The following is a 22956-nucleotide window of genomic DNA, read 5'->3' on the forward strand; positions in this document are numbered from 1 at the left end:
TCCGCTCAGCCCGGCTGCAGAGATGTGAGTTGTTACCTGATCAACAGGTGGTTTTGCCTCCCTGCCTCTCTAAATGTGGTCCACCGACCAGCTGCCTCGGCGTCACCTGGAAGCTGCTTATAAATGCAGCCTCAGCCCCTCCCCCAGATCTTCTGAGTCAGCATCTGCACGCCGTCAAAGTCCCCAGGGGCTTTGAATAAGCCTTAATTGAAGATGCTCTGCTCTGGGAGATTTTCAGTCTAGTTAAGGAGACAGAGCTTGAGTTCACGGAACTTCAGGGAGAAGGCTTACACATCAGGACAGGAACCTGTAAACATTTATTGCGTTAGTACCATGCACAAGGTACTGGTCAGAGGGAGGCACGAACTTGAAAAGACTGTGCCCATGAATTCAAATTTACAGAGACAAAATCAGATTCAATACCAGATTGGAAGTAAGGAGGCAAAAGTGCTGATGAGGATGGAACTGCTTCCTACCAGCATGAAGGGGGGTGGCAGGAAGAAGTGATCTTTGGGCTGAACCAGTTAGTGTCAGGGAGGATTTGGCTTAGAAGACTGAGTGCTTGCACTCTGGAGGAGAGAATTGCTTTCAGGGGCCCCATGAGCTGCCTGATCTGTATGGAGTGGTGGAAAGAAGGCTAGGAAAGTTTCCTGGCCAGTGGGATGGAGGGGGACCTTTACAGTTAGACTAAGGAGCTAGAACTTATCTAGAGGCAACTGGGACCCATTGAGAGTTTTTGAGCAGGAGTGTGGCATGGCTATGGTCGGTTATGCCTTTATTCCCAGCAGAAGGAAAAAGTTGGGAGTCTTTGCACCATATCCCTTAAGGGTGTTCACTCTTGAAGGGGATTGGGGAAGATGCTGTAGAAATTTTGAGGTAAGCAGAGAACTGGAGCAGAGGAAGGAGGAGCTTTGAAAGGCTATGCAGAAAGGGAGTGGCTACCAGGTGCCAGAGTGCCAGGAACAGCAACAGGGCTCACAGTGACAAACGGCACAGGGTGCAGGTGGTTTGTAACTATGGCCCCTGTGCTCGCTGGGAGAGCTTGTCAGTGAGGCAGGGCGACAAGGCAAACTGCCTTGAAGCTCCCACGCATGATTGTCTTAGGTAGACATTCTGCCAGGAGAAGGAGCACAAAGCGTAACAGAGATCAGCCTCGGGCCTGATCAGTCAAGAACGACTTCCCCAGCATAGTCTAGAAGCCAGGGCTTTAGTTGGTGAGTAGGAGGCAAGGCAGAGAGGACTTGCATGATTAGGGACGCTCGGGCTGTATCGGAAGGGCTTTGTGCTAAACAGCCCGGCTCTCAGCCCCCACCCCTTTCCATCCCAGGTGGCTCTGCCCATCCAAGGCCCATTATAACACCACGGTAACTGGGAATCTGGCAAGAAAAACTCTCACAGCATTCTCCACGTTGACCAGAATGTGGGGCCCTGAAGAGGATGCAGGAGTAACACCCTGCATGGTTGTCTCCCCAGCCCACACTCTCCACTGGACTCTTAGCAGAACTCCCGAAGTGCCTCATCGTGTAACCTCCCATGTCTCAAAAGACGAGTCCAGCATTTCTCAGTAGGGAGGACATGGGGCAAACAAACTGATTGGGAAGTGTTCCTGTGAAACTTATCTTGAATCTGCTGTGTTTGCATAGAAAGTGCAGGGTTTTTATTTAGGTTATTTATATGGGGTTGTTTTGGTGGCAGATTGGGGGGCTAAATCCCCCTCCCACAAGCCACCCTTGGTATTCTCCATGGACATGGAAGTAGGAAGGAGCAGAGCGTGTGTATAGACTGGTGATCATCGATGCCATAGGAACTGAGAATGTCATGGATGGGTGGGCGTGTGAGAACACAGGCTTTTGAGGTGCAAATATAATAATGTAGCTGGTGGAATAGAAGGAAACCAGAACTGAGTCTGCAGTTGGAGCTGTTGGTCCTGGCTCTGGAACTTGGGCATGTTTCTTAAGCTTTCTGAGCCCCATCCTTCTCATCTGAGATGTCTACACAGTGCCCACCTTGGTATCGGGCACATCATAACTATTCAATAAATATTAGTTCTGTCTCCTGCCCACTTCCTTCCCCTAAGCCTGTCCTTCTTGCAGGGTTCTTGTGAGGGATGATGACCTCGTGTAAATGAATGTTCCTTAAAAAATACAAAGCATTATGTAAGTATGGGCTTACTTTTACTTTTTCATTTCTAACATTTCCTTTTAAATTGTTCCATTAATTGCTATTGCAGTAACGGCACCTGCTACCCTTTATTAGGGTACATGTTAGGCACATACTGTGATTAATATGTGAATATGTGATGCAGCTAATTGCTCTATGGCATTCACACTTAATTTCAGTTGACACAACTCCATGAGGAAGGTTCGATTATCCCCATTGTATAGATGAGGAAATTGAAGCTTCATGTTCTTTGTAAAAATAAAATATAAAGAAGAAAAAAGTTAAACTATCTGTAATGATATTACCCCAAGTTAGTCATGTTAACATTTTGGTGTATTTCTTTGTGTTCTTTTTTCCCTATGCATACACATACGCGCGTAAGTAATTTTTAAAATTGGGATCATATTCTATAAACCGTTGACACCGTGTATTTAAATCATAACATTACATGATGGTGTTTTTCTTCTAAAAATTAGTTCCACTATGCTTTATTCTGCAAAGACTTTGAGGTAACAGACAACAAAAAAAGCATACGGTAAAATAATCATAAAGTGTAAACAAAACTTCAGAACTGGGGAAAGGAAGAACAGAAATATGGGAAGCAAATGGATCTAGGAAACTGCTAGAAGCAGACTTTGAGCCAAGAATTTGAGTGCACGTTTACTGGCAAGTGCAAAGGATATAGGCAGGTGAAGGGGGAAGTGATACAAGAAAGGTAAATGAGTCAATATGGGGTGTGCTATTAGGCAGAAACCACAGTGGGCAACTGGTACTTAATCCCAAGTGGAAGCTTGAAAACAATGCAAAGCTCATGACCCAGGATTATCCCAGGCAAGAGAGCTGGGGGTATTTATATACCCACACCTGTCAGTAATTGGTTAAAAGCTGCTTGAAGGGCAGGGGAAGCTCAAGGATATAATTCCCAGATACTTCTGGCCTGATTTTTCATGGACAGCCCAAGGGTCGCCCTCTGACAAAGATATAGGCATTGGCCATTTGAAGTTAGGCTGTGTGCCCTGAAATGGTAAAAGGGATCTCATGGGTGTAGACAGGGCATCAACAATGACTATTCAAGCTTCGGATTTGGCTGCAAGCTCCATGGCAGAGTCATGACCTGTACTGGAATTCTTATGATCAGGAGAAAGGAAGCATAAACCTTTTCCTAGTACCTCATCCTCAAAAATATCTTCCCCTTGGCATTTTATGTAGGAGCCACTGCCTAGGACAGTGGATGATGTTGACAAACACCGTTTTCCTGGAAAATGCAATTGAAGATTTCATGTAACTGTTGTCTAGTTGAGACCTTTGATTTAAAAGTCAGAGCAGACTGGAAAACAGTTTGGCTGTTTCTCAAAAGGTTAAACATAGAACTACCACATGACCCAGCAATTCTACTCCTAGGGTATGTATTCAAAAGAACTGAAAGCAGAGACTGAAACAGGTATTTGTACACCAATGTTCATTGCAGCCTCATTCACAATAGCCAAAAGGTGGAAACAACCCAAGTGTCCATCAACAGATGAGTGGATAAACAAAACGTGGTACACACAAGCAATGGAATACTATTCAGCCATAAAAAGGAATGAAATTTTGATGTATACTACAACATGGATGGACCTTGAAAACATTATACTTAATGAAATAAGCCAGACACAGAAGGACAAATATTACATAATTCCACTTATATGAGGTACCTAGAATAGTCAAATTCCATAGGGCTGGAAAGTAGAATAGAGGCTATCGGGGCTGGGAGAAGAAAGAAGGAAGAGTTGTTGTTTAATGAGTATGGAGTTTTTGTTGAGGATGATAAAGTTTTGGATGTAGATAGTGGTGATGGTTATACAACATTGTGAATACGTTTAAAACAACTGAATTGTACAATTATGAATGGTTAAAATGATAAATATGTGTATTTTACCACAATTTATAAAGAGCAGAATGTTAAAACACAATGCAGGGATGTTGATTTGAAATGCTCAGAGAAGTAGATTGACAGTATATCCTGTAAATAATCTTCTGTAAATATCTTTTCTCTGAAATAGGCTTTTGCTAAGAATGTGTTTCTATGTTTGCCTGTGTGTTTACAATTCAGCTTCTGCCCAAAGAGGATTTGAGGTTATTTGTGTATGATACGGTCAGGCTAGGCTTAGGGTATGCCGTGGCAACAGGCTCCCCCAAATCTCAGCAGCTTAACACAACAAGAGTTTACTTCTTACATCCACAAAGCCCACGGTGCGCACGGCGACTCCCCAGGGCAGCCGTCTCCTGTGTTGGCTCAGTGTTCCAGGCTTCTTTTATCTTGTGTCTCCTCTTCATCAGCATGCATTCCGGGACTGCCCAGGAAGGGCAGGAAAAGGCTGAAGACTGGAGCACCAGCAATTAAATGACCACCACCTGGAAGTGACACAAGTCACCTCCACGCACATTTCATTGGTCAAATGAAGTCACATGGCCTCACTCAACTTCAACGACTTTGGGAAACACACTTCTCCCAGGAGTCCAGAATTGGATAAGACTCGATTTTGGTGAACAGTACGGATGTCCTCCACACATGCATACATCCAGTGCACTAGAAATGGATACTAGTGGATTTAAAACACTGGGGAGATGAGAAAACATGAGTAGGATAGGACAATTAAGCCACAGATTGTTAATACACAGAGATACATGTCTAGAGGACTTGCATAATTGCCAAAAGCGAGCCCCAAATTTGGCTCTGAGTTTTTCAGTTGTCAAAATTAAGAGGCAAAGACAACCGTGAAAAGGTTCACCTTATCCAGGCTGGCTGCTTGGAAGACACCAGCCTTTACAGACGTGAATAAAAATTTCTCTTACAGATTGGCATGAAAGGGACACGATAATGTGGTGAGTGATCTTCTCCCCAGCATCTGGGTCATAAATCTGAGAGAGAACCGTGTGCTTCTGCGTGGCGTAGCATCCCTCAGTGCAAGGTGCAGTTCAGTGAAAGCCCCTCTGCCAAAGTCCAAAGCCACACAGGGCGAGCAGATAGCCTCCGCTGGTCTCATCCACATTTAGGATTCTCTGCTGGCGGTGTGTCCGTAAGGACTTACCGGAGGGGCGTGTGGTGCTTGGTCCCCTCTTTCAGAGCTCCTGTTGCAGTGGATCTGCATTTTAAGAAACCTGCCCAGATGGCTCTGATGTAGGCAATACAGGGAGCATGCTTGAGGCAAGTGTGATAGGAGTTGGTATAGGGTTGAAAATTGAGACCACTTACCAGGATCCTCACTGTTCAAAGAGTGGTCCATGAATCAGCATGATTTAGTAGCTTGTTAGAAATGCAGAGTCTCAGGCCAACCCCAGACCAACTGAATCAGGATCTGCTCTTTAACAAAACACCCAGGTGAGTCATAGGCACATTAAAGTTTGGGAAATCTGGAGTCTAGAAAGCCAGTGTGTTGTGATGTTGCTGACGAAGGCAAGCCCACCCTGAGCTTTAGAACATAGACAAACCAGTGACCAGGCTGGAATGGCGAGAAGGCAAGATGTGCTCATCTGTTGCCTTGGCGGACCTCCTCACCAGCTGATAGTTAAGTATGTGAGGAGCAAGTTAACCGAGAGCAGCATTATCCAGATGCAAGGACGCAACAGGCTCAGGCTGAGAAAGGGACCCTTGCTTGTGCGGATCTGAGAAGCTCAGATGCAGAGATGCCGAGCCCCACCTCGGTGAAAATAGGTGACCAGATTTTCAACAACAGTTTCATTCATTTTAATTAAACAGAAATAATTATACTGGCTCCCCTTGTTGGCCCAGGGTGTGGCTGGTGATTAGCACTTGCATAGCGGTGTTCTACAAGGCTCTCGTGGGGTTCAGGAGCTGAGCTGACAGGTATGTGATTTGGTGTGGTCAGTGTGCAAATCTATGTGGCGATGAACTGAATATTGTTTTCAGAATCTGTTTTCTCCTACATGGGAACAAAGTGGAGGAAAGAGCTTTTGAAATCAAATTATATCCTGTTCAAACAACACAATATTGGGAATCACCATTTCACCATATAAATCTATATAAACTGGCATCACAAAGGTGATGAACAAGCCTTCAGAAAGAATTAACACATCCCATGAATACATTAATGGATGTGCCACGTTAGTGGATGTCCTAGGTGTGTCAAGATTTAAATCACATTGAATGGGTACTTTATATTTTACAAAGCATTTGTGCACAAACCCTGTGAGGTGGGCAGAGAAGTTATTGTTGATTCCATTTTGCATATAAGGAAACTGAGGTACAGAGAGCATAAATATCTTATTTAGGACCACAGAGCTATAATGTGGCAAAGTCAGGATTAGACCCAGGTTTTGTTTACTGTCTGATGGTAAAAGAAATACATATTCATTTGAGAAGACTGGAAATATATGGGGAAAGTATAAAAAAGAAAGTAGAAATCACCCACAATTCCACTATCCAACAAGAATCACTGTTAATAGTTTGGTTTATCATGCTATGTTGAACCTAAAGTGCCATTTTATTGAATCCAAGATGAATTATTATTTTATGTACCATTAGGAAAGAAAAGAATGCTGCCAATTAAATTCAGACACGCTAGCAATTGCAAGATCTTCCCAATTTCAGAGATATTAAAATGCTGGGAAAAGGTACATCTTAAAATCACTGAAATGTATTTTGTATCAGATGGTCTCCCACTATAGTGTGAGCATTTTGTAATTAGGTAAAAATGAATCTCATTATAATTAGAATTTCTTTGATTTATACTAAAGTTGATGAATTTAAAGTATTTATTAAAAATATGTATAGTTCATCTTCTCTGAATCAACTAGCTAATCCTTCCCCGGTTTTTCTATCAGGAGCGGGAGGATGTTGCGTTAATTATTGTATACCTGTGCTTTAGATTGTAAGGATTTTATCCCTTCATCGTATTTGTGTCATACTTTCCATCCATTTTTGTTTTTGTTCCATGTTTGTTATTTAGATATAGAAATCTTTTTAATTTCTGTGCGGTTTCATGTTTCAGTCTTTCCTTGTGGTTTCTTCCATTGTCTTTGTGCTCAGAAAGTATCTTCCCATCCAGATCTCTAAGAATGCAAGTTGTTCAGTATTTTGCCAGCTTTTAGTCATAGCCATAGTTTTTAAAGCACTTTAACATTATTGTTTCACGTGAACAATGATGGGTGGATTTTAAGATTATAGCTGAGGAGCAATGCCTGGTGATGGGAAAATAGGGAGCAGGAAGAGTGGCTGGTAGGAATTTGCATTCTCTCAAGGCCGGGGAAGAGAACCACCTGTCTTGGAATCTATCTTCTCAAATTTTGTGGGGAAACTCACAGACTATCCATTCTGCGAACCCTGGATTTGCTCGATTATTTGTTTCCTACTTGGAAAATTTCAGGATCTGGAAATCAGAGTTATATTGCAGGCCATAGCTCTCACTCTCCACTCTCCAGCATTGCAGGACACATGTGTTAATCTCTGCCTGTTGCATTAAAAATTCTTGTTTATATTATGAAACATGATGATTTCCTCTTCTTTTGTCTTAAACTACGTCCTGTTCTCTCTTCCCCTGCATATCTTTTTCTATCAAGGAGAGATGGGTTTGGTATGAATGGAACCCACATCGTTCTTGGGTTCTTTGGGGGTTCTCAAGGTAGTATTCCATTCAAAAAAGCTTGGTCCATTAGCCCAAAGTAATGAAAAAATAAATTCCATTTTTGCTTGCATGTCTCTAAAGAATCTTAAGGAGTCTCTAATATATAATACAAAGGAAAGTTCCCTCTCTCTTCCGCTCCCAGTTTCTCATATCTCAAAGGAGCTCTGGGCCTTTTATCCCTGAAACCTTCCCCAAATTGTCTCCAATCATCAGCCTTCTCAGTCTTTCCGTCCCTCCTGGTCCCCCCCTCGCCAATCTCTCTGTGCTATTATCACGATTGACTTAACCTCTCCACCTTCCTTTAGCTTTCTCTCATTCAGCCTCTCATGTGGATTCCCCATGCTTAAGGATAGCCCAGGGAGCTGACTCAGCCAGCAACAGTCCTTCCCCCTTAGAAGGAAGGAGAGAAGAGCAGGAGGTGACTATGATTACCAGTACATTAGTGACTTTATTCATGGGGAACACTCTCAGCCTGCAGAGGACATTACTGTGTTCAGACCCAGAGCACATGGTCCTGCTGAGGACAGTGGGGAAACGCACCTCCTTAGGAGGAATGTCCATCATTACATTGCTCCCCCTTCACTCTCCAGCCTTCTGCCTCCTTCAGTTCGGTTTGTCTGAACTGCCAGACATCACACCACTTTTCTCAAATGCTGCATCTTTGGCACGCCCACTGCATCTTCCTTTGGCTAGAGAGCCATTGTTAGAAGCCTCCTTAAGTGTTCAGTGTTTATTGTGCCCATTCTCTGATCACCTGGTATCTCTTCTATTGATCACCTCTCCTTGGAAGGGAAACCCTGTGGTCAGTGGACCCAGGGGTCAGACTATTAATGAAAATGAGTATAGCTTGTCATGTGGGACATTAGGGAGTAGTGGGGCCTGTGCCCTGAAGAGAGCAGCCCCACCACAGGCATTCAGATTCTAATTGTAAAACACTGTCCAGGTCAGACAGCTCTGATGACGGCGTAACTCAAGAGTCTGAGACCCCACTGAGAGCTTTGATCACCTGTGAGCTCTGGGCTTCATTCTCTTTGGGAGCAAGAAGTTCTTAACTGTTCTTTATCAGTAGCAGCATCTTGATTTTTTCAGTTCACTTAAGTACTTTTTCTGTAGGATACTTAGTGACCACAGACGGTGAACCTAGCATATTGGCTGTTTCATTGTGCACCCACTAATTTCTATAAAGGAGCCGGGGGCAGTTATATTCTCTCAACTCTTCTGATTCTCATGTCTACACATAGGTGTTGTAATCCATAGTACATACTATTCTGGTTTTTTCTCTTTTGCTTTATTTCCTGTACACTTTGTTGAGAATTTCATGTGTTCTTATAAATGTAGAATAGTTTAACTATCTTCAAATTGTTGGATTTGGGGATTATGTGTGATTTTTTTTTTTTACTTGTGTGTAATAAAATTTATGAAATTTATCGAGTGCTTTCCCTGTTTTGAACACAGCACACATCTTTACAGATGTTTAATTCTTATAACAGCTCCATGAGAGTAGGTACTATTAATATTCTCATGTTCCAGACCAGCATCCTGAGGCCCAGAGAGCTTCCATTTCCATGCGGTGTCTGAAGTCACCCAGCAGGCAGTAGCGTGGAGCCTCCCTTCAAAGCTTACACTTTCAACCGCCATTCCTTTGCCATTTCTTTCTTGGGGGTCCTTGTTGTAGGGGGAATTGCCAGCTAAAGACACCATGACCTCATTTTTCGGTTGTGGGGGTCCTTAGGTGACCTGGGATAATGTAAGAAGGCAGAGATGGTCCGGTTAGCAGAATCTCCGGAGACATTTGTGATGCTGTCATGTCTGTGATTCCGTGGGTAAAGGGTTTGGTGCTGTTCTTCCCACCTCCCAGAAGTCCATGTAAACGGAGACTTATGCCTCCTGTTGCAGTATTTCACAGTCCTCTCAAATTTGCGGCCTTCCTTTCATCACCATCACAACTAATGTTCCTAGAATGTGCCTGCCCCAGGACTTTCATCTCCAATTCGGACACATTTGATTCCAGAAGTCGCTTTCTGACTCTGCCTTGGGGCCCTTGGCGTGTTGGCACCAAGGTTATCTGTGTCTTGGGTCTTCCCTTGTATTAAGCGTCTGATGACGATCACAAGGCATTGATCTTACAGATCAACCAGGGTAGTGGTTTTCAAACTGTGCTCCAAGTAGCCCATTGGATTCTCTGTGGTATTTTAAGGGCTGCCTTGAGGGCCAAGGGGGCCCCTCCAAGTTCTTATCAATATATATATTTATGTATTTCCAAAATATTTATCCTATTCTGCCACCTTTTATTTAGTATTAAATTTTTTAGTATGTCCAAATGATTTTTTTTTTTTTTTTTTTTTTTTTTTTTGGTGAGGAAGATTTCACCCTGAGCTTACATCCATTGCCAATCTTCCTTTTTTTTAGCCATATACAGTCATTTTGACTGGCAGGTTTTTTCTGTGGTTTTTCATAAATTCAAGTCCTCTCCATGGTTGAGATAAATATTCTCGTCCATTCTTTGTTTAGCTCTAACTCTTCTCAAATGTTATTCAAAAAGACTGTTTTTTAAATGGTTTTGTGTGGTTAGCTATGTAATTATGCTTTGATTTCTAAAATTATCACATAATGATTTGAGACTGTGCATTTTCCAGAATTCTCTTTTTTATTTGAGCATTTCTTTGGATCCTGGTGTCTGTATATATTTCAGCTGGATTTTCTCTTATGTTATAGAGTCTGGGAGCAGGAGAGAAGTTCATCCCCAACCACCCTCCAAACCTAGGAAACACACCCAAAATAGCATTTTGGTTGTATGTTTGGGCGCATATAAATTCAGTGTTATTTATTTCATCACTTGCATTTGCATAACGTTTATTATTAATAAAACCTTTGTTTACCTCTTAATGCTTTATTTATAGAAATATATTATTAAACTTAGATGTGATTAAGGTCTTGTCTTACCAGATATTTGCTGCCTTCTAGACCATCTCTCTAGTTGTAACTTTTAGAAATTTTTTAAGTAAACCACTTGACATATTTAATATTTTTATTTTTTAACCGGTGTTAGACTTTTCTCTTTGTGGAGAAATTTGGCACACACAATGTTTGGTCTCATTCGTATTGTCCTTTTTTGTTTTGTATTTCTCTTATTTTCTATTTTCTTTTCAACCTTCTACCTTCTATGACAGCGGATTAGGTATCGTTTTTGGCATTTCAAGTGTGATCAGAATGAAATCTTATCTAAATTTTCTTGGGATAAAACACTATTTTTGCCACTATTTTTTATGTTTATTAATAAAATTGAGACTCTTTTCTCTGGGTGATGAGGAGTCTTTTTTTCTCTTTTGTGATCTTTAGCACTTCTCTTTGAGTGTCTTTCTCCATTCCAGTTCCATTCTTTCTTCTCCTGCCTGTGGGCCTTTAGAGTTTGGTTAATAATTTACTTAACGCCATTCTATTTTCTCAAGCCTTCTGTTCTCAAACAAAAAGTGAAGGCAAGACAGTTAAACTTCAAGAGAATTACTTTCCTATGTGGTCTGAAAATCACGCTCCATTTGTCACCTGTGTCTTCTGTGCTTTGTGCTTCGTGCTTCTCTTATTCCTAATTCTGCAACCACTTTTAGCAGCACTTCAGTCTCGAGCTTGTATTACTCCTTTCTGTTGCCTGTCCTGCTGTTTCTTTGTCTCTGTAACTCAAAAGGAAAAGAAAATGACAAATATATCAACTGCAAATTGCTTTGGGCTATGTGTAGCAGAAAACCCTATGATGTCAAAGTGCGTCTTTTAGACACTTTCTGTGTAAGTCCCGTGTCCCAACACCTTCTGTCTTTCCACTCTGGCAGGCGTAAATGGTGGCTTATAAAATAACTCCAGGCATTGTGACTGCCACCAAGGCAGGAAGAAAGAGGGAAGAGAAGAGGCAAAAGGCGTGTGCCAGCTGAGTCAGTCCCTTGAAAAGAACTTTCTTGGAAACCTCAACTTCCATTTATATCTCATTGGCCAGAACCATGTCAGATTGCCCTCCCCACCATCTGCATGGAAGCTCATCACTGCCATGAATACACTTAAGGCTCCTTCACTGGGGCAGAGAGAAGGACAAGGTTGTGTAGCAACAATATTGCATAGGCAACAAATGGTATGGCTCCTGAAAAAAATATTGTCTGGATGTCTTTCCTTCTGAGATTATTTTGGAAGAGACTATGAGCAGTTAACATCTTGATCATAGCTTTTTCAATCCTGGGACTTACTCTTCAAGTGTTTTCTTAAAGATAGTTTCGACATTTCTTGCTTTTTTGTTTATCTTGGTACTCTTAGTATTCTCAAGTTGGATTTTCCTGTTTTTTAAAGACTACCAGGTACTTTTGCTTTGTTTTCATCTATTTGCTTAATTCCATATTTTGGATTTGATTCTCCGTTTATCGTCCAGCTCTCTAATTTTTTTCTCCCTTGTCTGATAACTCTCTGCTGACTTTAACAATGTTGTCAGCAGATATTTATTAAGGGCTTAATATGTGTCAGGCACTGGTCTAAATATGGGAAATTCCTTTTTGCTATTCCCCTGTGTCTTTCTTTGTCATCAAATGGTTCTTGATTTATAGTTCTTATCTCTCTTAAAGTAGATTTTCTTCATTCAGTCTTGCTCATTCGTGGGGTAAGTCACTCCCACTCCCAGCAGCATCTTTCTTTGGGACTTAAAATGTAAAAACTGAATTTCTGCTACATTTAGCACTTTCGTCACTATGGTCTGTTTTATTAATTCCGGCTGTCATATTTTCTGCTCCAGATGTTATATTTTTGGTATTTGGTGTGGAGGCATGCTATATATACTATTTGTCGACCTAGTATATTTTTAGATTTAGTTTCTTTTATTTAATAGCTTGTGACCCAACACCAACACCTGTAAAAAGAAATGCATAAAAGACATGCTTTGACTGCATAGGGATATACTTGTGTTTAGTACTCAGCAAAGGGTGAGTCCATTTCTTGGAATGATGGATGAAGACTGATTCTGGGAGCTGATAACATAAGGCAACAGCCACGACTCCTCCTTCAATTAATTAAGACAAATTTCCTGGAAGACATGGGATCTACGGGCTGTTTGGGAAGAGGTGATGACCTACTCATTCTCTCAACAGTCCTTTGAGTTAGAGAAAGTAAAGCTCAGAGAGAGTAACTTTCTCAAGTACACATAGCTGGTAAGGAAGGAAATACATCAGGAATTTTGTTTAGCTTCAAGTTAAAAAGACCCAAAAAGCAGTGGTTAAAGCACACAAGGGTTGACTGTGTCCTAGAAAGGAGATCTGCACCACCTGTAGGCAATTCAGGGCTGGTCTGGTGACTACACAGCATCAGCATGGAGTCAGGCCTCTTCAGCTCTGCAGTCCCTAGGGTGTTGCCCTGGTCCTCAGAGCTCAGCATGGCTGCTGGAGCTCTGGCCATCACATCTACTTTATAGGTAGTAGGATAGAGGAATGGGAGAGGAAGGGTGTGTCCTTTCCCTTTCAAGGAGATGTCGTAGGTCACTTTCTCTAAGAAACAGACTCTGGGCTAAGGATTTGGGAGAAAGCGATTTATCAAGAAAGTGCTCCCAGAAGAGACTAGTCGGGGAGTGAGGAAACTGAGGATGGGAAAAGGGAAGAAGCCAAGTAGGGGGTGATTTCGTGTTGCTCTGGAGCATAAATTGCACCTTGGAATTTGTCCCACCTTGAGGCAAATGAACTCAGTTCTTATACTCCCACACCAGTCCCTCATTGGCTCTTGGTCACAGGGACCTAAAATTCCCAGCCCGTGGCCGTCTACGTTCACAGGTGTAAGCTGTTAGCAGCAAAGCCTGCGGCACCTGGGGGATGGACACACACAGCTGGTCACGGGGTTTAAAGGGCTCTGGGTGGGGCTCAACGAGTGTCTACTAAAGGGGGCTTTCCAGACATTCAGATATTACTTCCCCTTATGTTTCATTGACCAGAACTCTGTCACAGGGTCATACCAGCTGCAGAAGTTCCTGGGAAACGAAGTTTTTATTCCCGATAGTGATGTGTCAGAGAACAATTACTAAGGAATAATGAGAAAAAGGGTGTCGGAGGTCTCTAGCAGTGCCTGCCACAGGACTGTGATCGATGAAAGTCACCAAGAGCCTACTCACAGGGTAGGGACTCCGCACAGTGGGGCTGGCATGCTATCAGAGAGTGGGGAAGGACCCCATAGGAAAAAGTGGAATTTCAGGGAGAGTAAGCTGGCGGAAGTGTAGAAGCCCCCTGCGAGGCAAAATCGCCCTCCGCTGAGACCGTTTAGTTGGTTTTGTTAGTATCCTAAGAGGAAGGACAGGACCGAGAATCAGAAGAAGGGGGAGCGTCTGTGGTTCCCTTCTTCCCACAGCCTTTCAGCAGGGGGCGCTGTGAGGGGCGCGATGCTGGGAGCTGGGACCGCAGAGACGAATGTCCGGGTTTCAGAGAATGAAAGTCCCTGTGATTTCCATTAATTGAGGAGTTCCGGGCCAAAGACAAAATTTGAAACACAAGATGTTGAGTATTTGCCCCTGTTCATGCGCCTCCCTACGCCTTTAGCTTGAATTGTTAACTGCAAGGTGGCCTTTTTTCTTTTCTTTTTAAAAATATTTTTTAAGCTTCTAAAGTAATGCATGCACATTTGAATAAATTTTCAAATCACTCCAAAGTATTTAAAGTGAAAAAGTCTACCTTCACTTCCCCATCCTACTCCCCAGGGGTAACCACTGCCTTTTCACACTTACTGGTGGTTCTTTTTTTTTTTTCTTTTTTTTTGGTAACAGCTTTATTGAGCTATAACTCACATAAAAATTCACCTACTTAGAGTGTACAATTTAACAGTTTTTAGTATATTCACAGAGTTTTGCAACTATCATCACAATCAATTTTAGAACATTTCATCATCCCCGAAAGAAACCCCATACCCCATCCCCTCCAGCCCTAGGCAACCACTAATTTACCTCTGTCTCTAGAGATTTGCCTATTCTGGACATTTAATATAAATGGAATATACAATATGTATGGCCTTTTGCGCCTGGCTTCTTTCACTTAGCAGAATGTTTTCAAGTATCCATGTTATAATATATATCAATATTTCATTCCTTTTTATTGCCAAATAATATTCTACAGTCGTGTGCCACGTAATGACTTGTCAGTCATCAATGGACCACATATACGATGGTGGTCCCATAGGGTTGGTACCATATATATAGCCTATGTGTGTAGTCAGCTAAACCATCTAGGTTTGTGTAAGTACACTCAGTTGTGTTCACATAACAAGAAAATTGCCTAACAGAGCATTTCTCAAAACGTATCCCCTTTGTTGTGATGCATGACTATTGTATGGATGTACCACATTTTATCTATTAGTTGATCAGTTGATGGATGTTTGGGTTGTTTTCACTATTTTTAGTGAAACTAAAATTTTTTTTTTTAGCTATTATGAATAATGCTGTATGATGTTGAATAAATGTACAAGTTTTTGTGTGGACATTTTTGTTTATCTTGCGTATATACCTAGGTTTGGAAGTGCTGGGTCGTATAGAAACTCTGTTCTTAACCTTTGGATGAACAGCCAGACTATTTCCCAAAGTGGCTGTGCCATTCTACATTCTCACCAACAGTATATGAAGGTTCAAATTTCTTTATATCCTCGACAGTGCTTTTATTATCTGTCTTCTTTATTATATCTGTTGTAGTGGATGTGAAGTGAAGCTTATTGGGGTTTTGATTTGCATTTCTCCAAGGACAAATGATGTTGATCATCTTTTCATGTGTTTATTGGCCACTTGTATACTTTCTTGAAGGAAATGTATTCAAATCCTTTGCCTATTTTTAATTGGGTCATTTGTCTTTTTATTATTGAGTTGTAAGTGTTCTGTATATATTTTAGATTGAAGTCCTGTATCACATATATGATTTGCAAATATTTTCCCCCATTCTGTGGGTTGTCTTTTCATTTTCTTCATGGTGTTCTTTGAAGCACGAAAGTTTTTAATTTTGATGAAGTCCAACTTATCTGCTTTTTCTTTTGTTGCTTATTCTTTCAGTGTCGTATATAAGAAACCATTGCCTAATCCAAGGTCGTGAGGATTCAGACCTATTTTCTTCTAAGAGTTTTGTAGTTTTGCCCTTACATTTAAGTTGTTAATCCATTTTGAGTTAATTTTTCTATATGTTGGGAGATATGGGCCCAACTTAATTCTTCTGCATGTGGATATCCAGTTCTAGCACCATTTGTTGAAAAGACTGCTTTTCCCTCATTGAGTTGTTTTGGCACCCTTGTCAAATATCAGTTGACCCTAAATGTAAGAGTTAATTTCTGAACTCTCACTTCTGTTCCATTGATCTATATGTCTATCCTTATGCCAGTACCACACTGTCTTGATTACTTGAAATGACAAAATGTGAGTCCTTCAAGATTGTTCTTCTTTTTTCAAGATTGTTTTGGCTGTTATTGGTCCCATAAACTTCTATGTGAATTTTAAGATCATCTTTGAGTTTCTACAGAGAAACTTTGTGTTGATTCTGTAGATCAATTTGGGGAATATCACCACTTTAAAAATATTAAGTGTTCCAATCCATGAACATAGGATACCTTTCCATTTATTTAGGTCCTTTAATTTCTTTAAACAATGTTCTGTAGTTTTCAAAGTATAAGTTTTGCGCGTCTTTTGTTAAATTTATTCCTAAGTATTTTATTCTTTTCAGAGCTATTGTTGCCTATGGTTCTTATGTATCTTTCTGAGGTTGCCTAGGATATACCACAATGATATAGATATTCAGTAATTTAACTGTTCCTCCTATTGTAGGTGATGTAGGTTATTTCTAATTATTTGCTAGTACAACAGCTGCATAAAGCATGTTTTAAATTTTAATGTTGAAACTTCTAATTGTAAATATAGGTACTGCCAAATTTTTGAGAACTTTAAAATTTAAATATTCTCTTAACTGATTTGCAAGAATCTTGTTATTCTCACAGCTAACATGTACTATATTCTTCGTCCTCCTTGTCACTATACTAAATGCTTTAGATACATTGTTGTTCATCCTTTGAGGTAGGACTATTATTTTCCTCATTCTATGGGTGAAAAAACTGAAGCACAGAGGGATGAATAGCTTGCCCAAAGACACACAGCTAGAAAGTAGTGGAACTTTGATTCAAACTTTGTTCAGCCATGATTTACATTTTGGAAAGGAAGTTAGCCTCTGAGAGAGTAAACATTCTAGTGAAAACTGAAATAAATCTATGGCCCTCGTTCTGTATTTATTTTTGTCATCAATGAATTTGTATTTCACGGTACTGATGAATATTTTTTGCAAGCTGTTGTTCTGAAGCAACTGGACTTCCAGGCTGTATAACAGAGAAGACATCTGTAATAAAGAAGGGCATCAGTCCACGTGGAGTTGTGTGAAAATTGACTTGAAACACTCTCGTTGCTCAATCACTGAGCTTCATCTCATCTTCTCCTGGTGATTCAGAAGACGTTTCACGGTGTTGCAGTGTCTTGAGGGTCACCGTTGGGAACATAAATTACCACACTCCTTCAGAGCAGTCGGGAAGACACAAGCATTAAGAAATGTCCTACTTTAGAGTGCTCTTTTTATGGGGTCGTAAACTGGGTTCGGAGCTGCCTCCCATTTCCTTATCTGTGCGTCCTCAGCCAGCGATGATGTCTCTCTGACACTTAGCCCACCACCTCCCTTGTGGTTGCAGTGTCACATGTGCTCTTTGTTGTAAATACTGACTTTGGAATGTATAATACATCTTCAAGGTTATTTAATCCTACTTCTTGTTTAATATTTAAATTAAAAGTTTCAACTTTGGCTGAAGACCACATGCTTTATTTGGCCTGCCGATGATGATATGCTGGTAAATACTTAGCAGCCAGCTTAAAAAAAAAAAAAAAAACCAAAAAAACCCTGATTTGTAGCATTTGCCTGTTTCTGTTGTGTAAATATTCCCACAATGGCTGGTGTCAGGCTATGAACATGAAGTCACTGAAGGCAGGAGACAGAGGAGAGAAAAGACGTGCATAATGGGCTCTTGTGAACCTCTATCAGCCAGCTCCAGGATGCTCCCATGGGCCACAGAGTGCTTTAGAAAATTCAAATTCATTGTCAACTTTTAAAAATTAGACTTCCCAGTCAAAACCTAGATTTCTGATTTCTCTTGGAAAAAATGGAAAATCTGGCAATGCCAGGCCCACATTCCTACATGCCAACCACTCGCTGAAGAAGAGCTATGGATGTTCCTTTGGGGAGCCTACTGGTCCCACCCTACCTAGGCTGAGTGTTACCTGCTATTCATCCTTATGTTTGACTTCTGTCCCCTGGCTTAACTGTTGGGATTCCTCCCATCTCTTTGAGATATAAGAACCAAGTGATGTGGTTTTTTATCAAAAAATCAAGAAACAGTTGGGTCTCATATGATACCAATATTTTGACATTGCTTCCAGGTTGATCATGGGGTAGTCAAGTTTCTCCTGATGGGACGCATGAAGATTTTATTCCATTCTTCTTGATTTCCCTCTGGTTGTCCCAAATCAGTAAACAAAAGAGCTTTTCTCCTTAGGCTATTTAATAAATGAGAATTGAACCAGAAAATCATGAACTTTGTGACTGGCTAAAGCTTTTCCTATGGGAAACCAAGACCCATTAACTGGAAATGGTGGAAAGTGAAAAGTTCAGAGGAAACTCAGTTGAGTAATTAAAAACGTATCAAGTCCTATACAGTAGGCAGTTGACAGAGCATAGTCAAAGAAAAATAGCATCTCTGAGGTCTTGGACACTGTCCATGTGGATTTTGGATAACACCCAAGTGTCTAGGGAAAGACTAGAACACCCAGGGATGCCGACCCTGCTGGAGGATTGTACCATAAATACCTCTTTATTTATGGGTGTTAAGGGATCCATAAAGGGAATTAGACATTTTAGTACCCTGTTCTTGGGTGGGATGGAGTGCTTCTGCAGATGGTTTAGGAAGGTGAGGTTTGGAAAAGGGACTCTGGAGACTCTGGGAGTTTCTGATGCCGGAGGGTTGGGGGAAAATTGGTCTGAAAGGCAGCGGGGTTAAGAATTGCATGCTTAAACATTGGCAAGAGTATTGTTATTTAAGAATAAAATCAATTCCGTTTTGGGAAAGGGAGCTCCATTTTTAAAGACACTTTCTGAACATTAACCTGGTGACACGTTTTTAGTGAGTCCTCTGTAGAAACTCTCTCCCCTTCTTCTTACCTCTTGTTTGTTTGGGAGGAGGTAGGACCCAGTGCTAAATGACACCCACCATTGGGGTTCCTCTTTACAACAATTTATATTAAATGAAGAGAGGAGTGGGTTTTTAACTCATAAATGCAGTTTGCTAAACATAGATGCAGTAAACCACCATTAAAAAGAAGGTTACAATATACATATAGAAGGTAATACAACATGTAAAAGTGAAAAATCAAAGAACACTATAAGCATATTTAGTCGTATTGAAGAATCAGCCAAAAAGGTAAAATGGTTCATTGTTGGGGGTGGGAAATGCAGCAAATAATTGCTTCTATATTATTTGATTTTTTAACCATATGCACGTAATGCTTTTAAAAAATAGTTTTAAATAAAAAAAGTTTAATAAAATTTAAAAAAAAGGTTACATGCTTAAGTTTGCAGGCAGAAGATACGGAAAAGTGGGCAACAGATGTCAAAGGGAGCATTTTGAAGTAGTAGGAAAATCTGCCAATGAGTGAAAAAGATGGGGAGGATGCAAGATACAGAAGACAAGCTTTCAGACTTGAGCATTTTCATTTCTTCGTCTTTAAGGAAGCATCATGATGTCGTGAAAGGGGAGAGGGAAACAGCCAGCCACCATTGATTAGGTTCCTACTTTGCACCAGGTGCTAAATTTCCTCTGGGCACTGGGCAGACACTCCAAGCAGCCACCCCGATTATAATAATTGAATTCATTGAGCCCTTCAGTGCGCCAGGCAGTGTACTAAGCACTGATTTGTGTAAGCATCCTGTTTGAGCCTCAGAACAATACACTGAGGTAGATGATGACATCCCCATTTCACAGATGAGGAAACTGAGACGGAAGAAACTTGCTCCTCGCCCCACAGCCAGCAGAAGGAGGAGCAGCAGGTCCATCTTGCTCCAGACCTCATGGTTTTCTAGACTGCTTGTCCCTTCACAAGCATCACATTGTATTGTGAACTAATTAATTAGTTAAGCATAATGCTCCCCCAAAATGTGGTGTAGAATTGCTATTGTTCTCCAAGCACCGGGGAAGAAAAATTAATTCAAAATAATATCAATGGAGACGGAGTCAGCTCCATTTCCCCTTGATGTGTTCTTCCTTGATGGTTTTTTGGAATAAAAGCTGTTACCATTGCCCTGATTTCTCTTTGCCACCACTGCATTTTCAACAAATCAAGGGCGAGTCAGGGAAAATGGTGGATGCTTTTGATGCTATATTCCAAAGAACTCCGGATCCCCTCCGGCGTGCCCAGCCTAAATTAGATGTGGTGTGAATAGTGCTGAAGGGCTAACGGGGCCCCGTGCAGAGCATGGGGTTGTTCGAGGTTTCCTCTGAGGATTCCCCATCTCCCATTCACTTGCAGAGAAGATTCTGAGCTGTCTCAGCTCTATAGGGTGGGACCCCTCCTCCCAGAAGGATCGGAGTCTCCTTGCCCATGGGTGGAGATTTCTGTCAAATTGGTGAGGATTAATGGAACTCTGGAATGTAGTCCTGAATCCTTCTTGATGTCATGAATGTGCTTATACTCTAACTGAAGGAGTGCCTGGCGTTTGGAAATGCTGAGTTATTACATAATTGGCCGTGCTGGGATTTGTTTTAGTGGGATTTGGTGGGTGTCACTTTCCCCCTCGGGCTTTTTTCTCCTAACTTCCGCTTCAGCTTTCTCTCTATGGAAAAGGGTCAGGAGTCTCCTAGGGACCTCTTAGTTCTTGCTGTCTACATGGAACCATGAGCCCCGTGTCTTCCTCATCCACCTCCATGTGTCTGCACCTAGCACAGTGTCTGACACACAGTAGGCCCTCAGTAAATGTTTGTTGAGTAGATGAATAAATGGAAACCACCTTCCCTGTGTTTTGACTGTGATGTCCTCATGCCCTTCCTTCATCACCACTGGATGAGAACCAGACAGGCATTTATATGACCTCTCAAGATGACTGTTTTTTCTGATAGACAAAGAGTCCCATCATGGCACTGTAGAGATGTTGCTCAACTGAAGTGTCAGAGGTGAGGCAAGTACGAAGAGCCTTATCTTAGCAATAAGGTGGGTTCTATTTCTTCTAATCTGTGAGAGGAAATACCAGAGTGTGGAGTTCTTGCAAACCTGCTTCCTTTTCCTGGATCTTAACGAGATCAACTGCTATCCCAAGTCACCTCAGAGGACGCAGGACTGGTCCACGTTGCATTTGCACTACAGGAGCATCAGGCTTCTCTGGCCCCCAGGGGATGAGGTGCTTCGTTATCAAGGATTTTCCTATAGACTTGAAGTTTTGTCTAGAAAATGTGTTTGTCCCAAACTTGTTTCTCAGTTAACCATTTTGGAGGAAGCGTTTAAATTAATTATTAATTATTTATCATACGGATATTTATCATGTATCAAGATTTATTATGGGATCATAGTGAGAATTTAGCTTTCTAAGCCAAGAAATCACAAAAGATGAGACGGACAGATTTGACTAGTGAAACCCTGAAACCTCTGTGTATTTAACACCTAAAACAAATAAAAAGAAAAAACAACCAGCTAAGAAAAATGTTTCTAGCTAATGAAAGGAATTAATGTCTATTAAGTATATAATAAAGTAAAACATGAATAGCCCCACCCCTGGGAACAACTTAATATTCCATCAGAAGGGAAACAGTTAAGCACATTACAGTAACAGTAATAGCCACTAGCATTTATTGAGTACCTACTACATACCTCACATACATTGTCTCATTTAACCCTCACAAATCCATCCATAATTGGAATACTATGAAGCTATAAGAAATACACTTTTGAGATAGAAATATATTCATAATATATAAAATGGAAAATGTTATAAAACAATATGATCCTATTTCTATAAGGAAAAATACATAAATAACCTGATAAGATAATGAGATAAGGATATAAATCTGAACAGTTTGATCTAAATCACAAAACAGTGGGCAATGTGATTATAGAATGTAATTTTTTTTCTTTATGCTTATCTTTACTTTCCAATTTTCTACAATGAAGAAGTTACTTTAAAATTTTATGCATATTGCAACTTAAGCCCTATTTTTCAAAAATATGGATTACGTGTTACCCTGTCTCTCTCTTTTTTTGTTTTTTGAGAAAGATTAGCCCTGAGCTAACATCTGCCGCCAATCCTCCTCTTGTTGCTGAGGAAGACTGGCCCTGAGCTAACATCCGTGCCCATCTTCCTCTACTTTATACTGGGACACCTGCCACAGCATGGCTTGCCAAGCGGTGCCATGTCTGCACCTGGGATCTGAACCGGGGAACCCCGGGCTGCCCAAGCAAAATGTGCACACTTAGCCTCTGTGCCACCAGGCTGGCCCCTACCCTTCCTCTCAAGAAAGTTTAGACTGAACATCATTTAAGCCATTTTGGGTGTTTAAAGCTCATCATTATGGGCAAGAAAATCACCATGTTTCTGAGCTGGAAAGGATCCTGTCACCATGTTCTACAGAAGGGACACCTGTCGAGGAACCACTGTGGTTCGCGTTGTTTGTCCCTACGTTCGCCTGTGGTCTCTGGAGTCCTTCCTTTTCTCACCTGTCCCTTTGGCTGGGATCACGTGACTCTTCCTAACAGGGTGCCCACCAGAATCCCCTAGGAAACTCTAAACACAATGTCTACCTTCCCTGACAGCTCGACTGGAGTTTTCAGTTCAGTGGGTCTGAGATGGGGTGCTGCAGCTCTGTTTAAAACAAACACCAGCTCTTCCTCCGGTGACTCCGATTTTTGCTCTTCCTTGAGAGCCAGTGTTATAAGCAGCGTATCTTCTGCTCCTGTTAGTCAGTTTTGTTTTTCTCAGATGTATTTGTGTGAGGACCCAAGAAAGGCTTCTTCCGACTCCCAACAAATTAGAGCAGTGATTCTCAAACTTGTTCAGACAGTGAGATACCTGAATTTTTAGTCATCCTTGCAGAATATGGTGAAACGTCGTGGCATGTAATTCTTTAT

At 41.3% G+C, this 22956-nt stretch overlaps 1 protein-coding gene across 1 annotated transcript in view; it reads left to right on the forward strand.

Moving 5' to 3' along the window:
• The window catches only part of KCNK13 (potassium two pore domain channel subfamily K member 13), an 89522-nt gene that overhangs the window by 1313 nt on the left and 65253 nt on the right, over nucleotides 1–22956 (forward strand). The window lies entirely within an intron of this gene.

Source organism: Equus przewalskii, chromosome 25 (genome assembly GCF_037783145.1).
Source record: "Equus przewalskii isolate Varuska chromosome 25, EquPr2, whole genome shotgun sequence".
Lineage (NCBI taxonomy): Eukaryota > Metazoa > Chordata > Mammalia > Perissodactyla > Equidae > Equus > Equus przewalskii.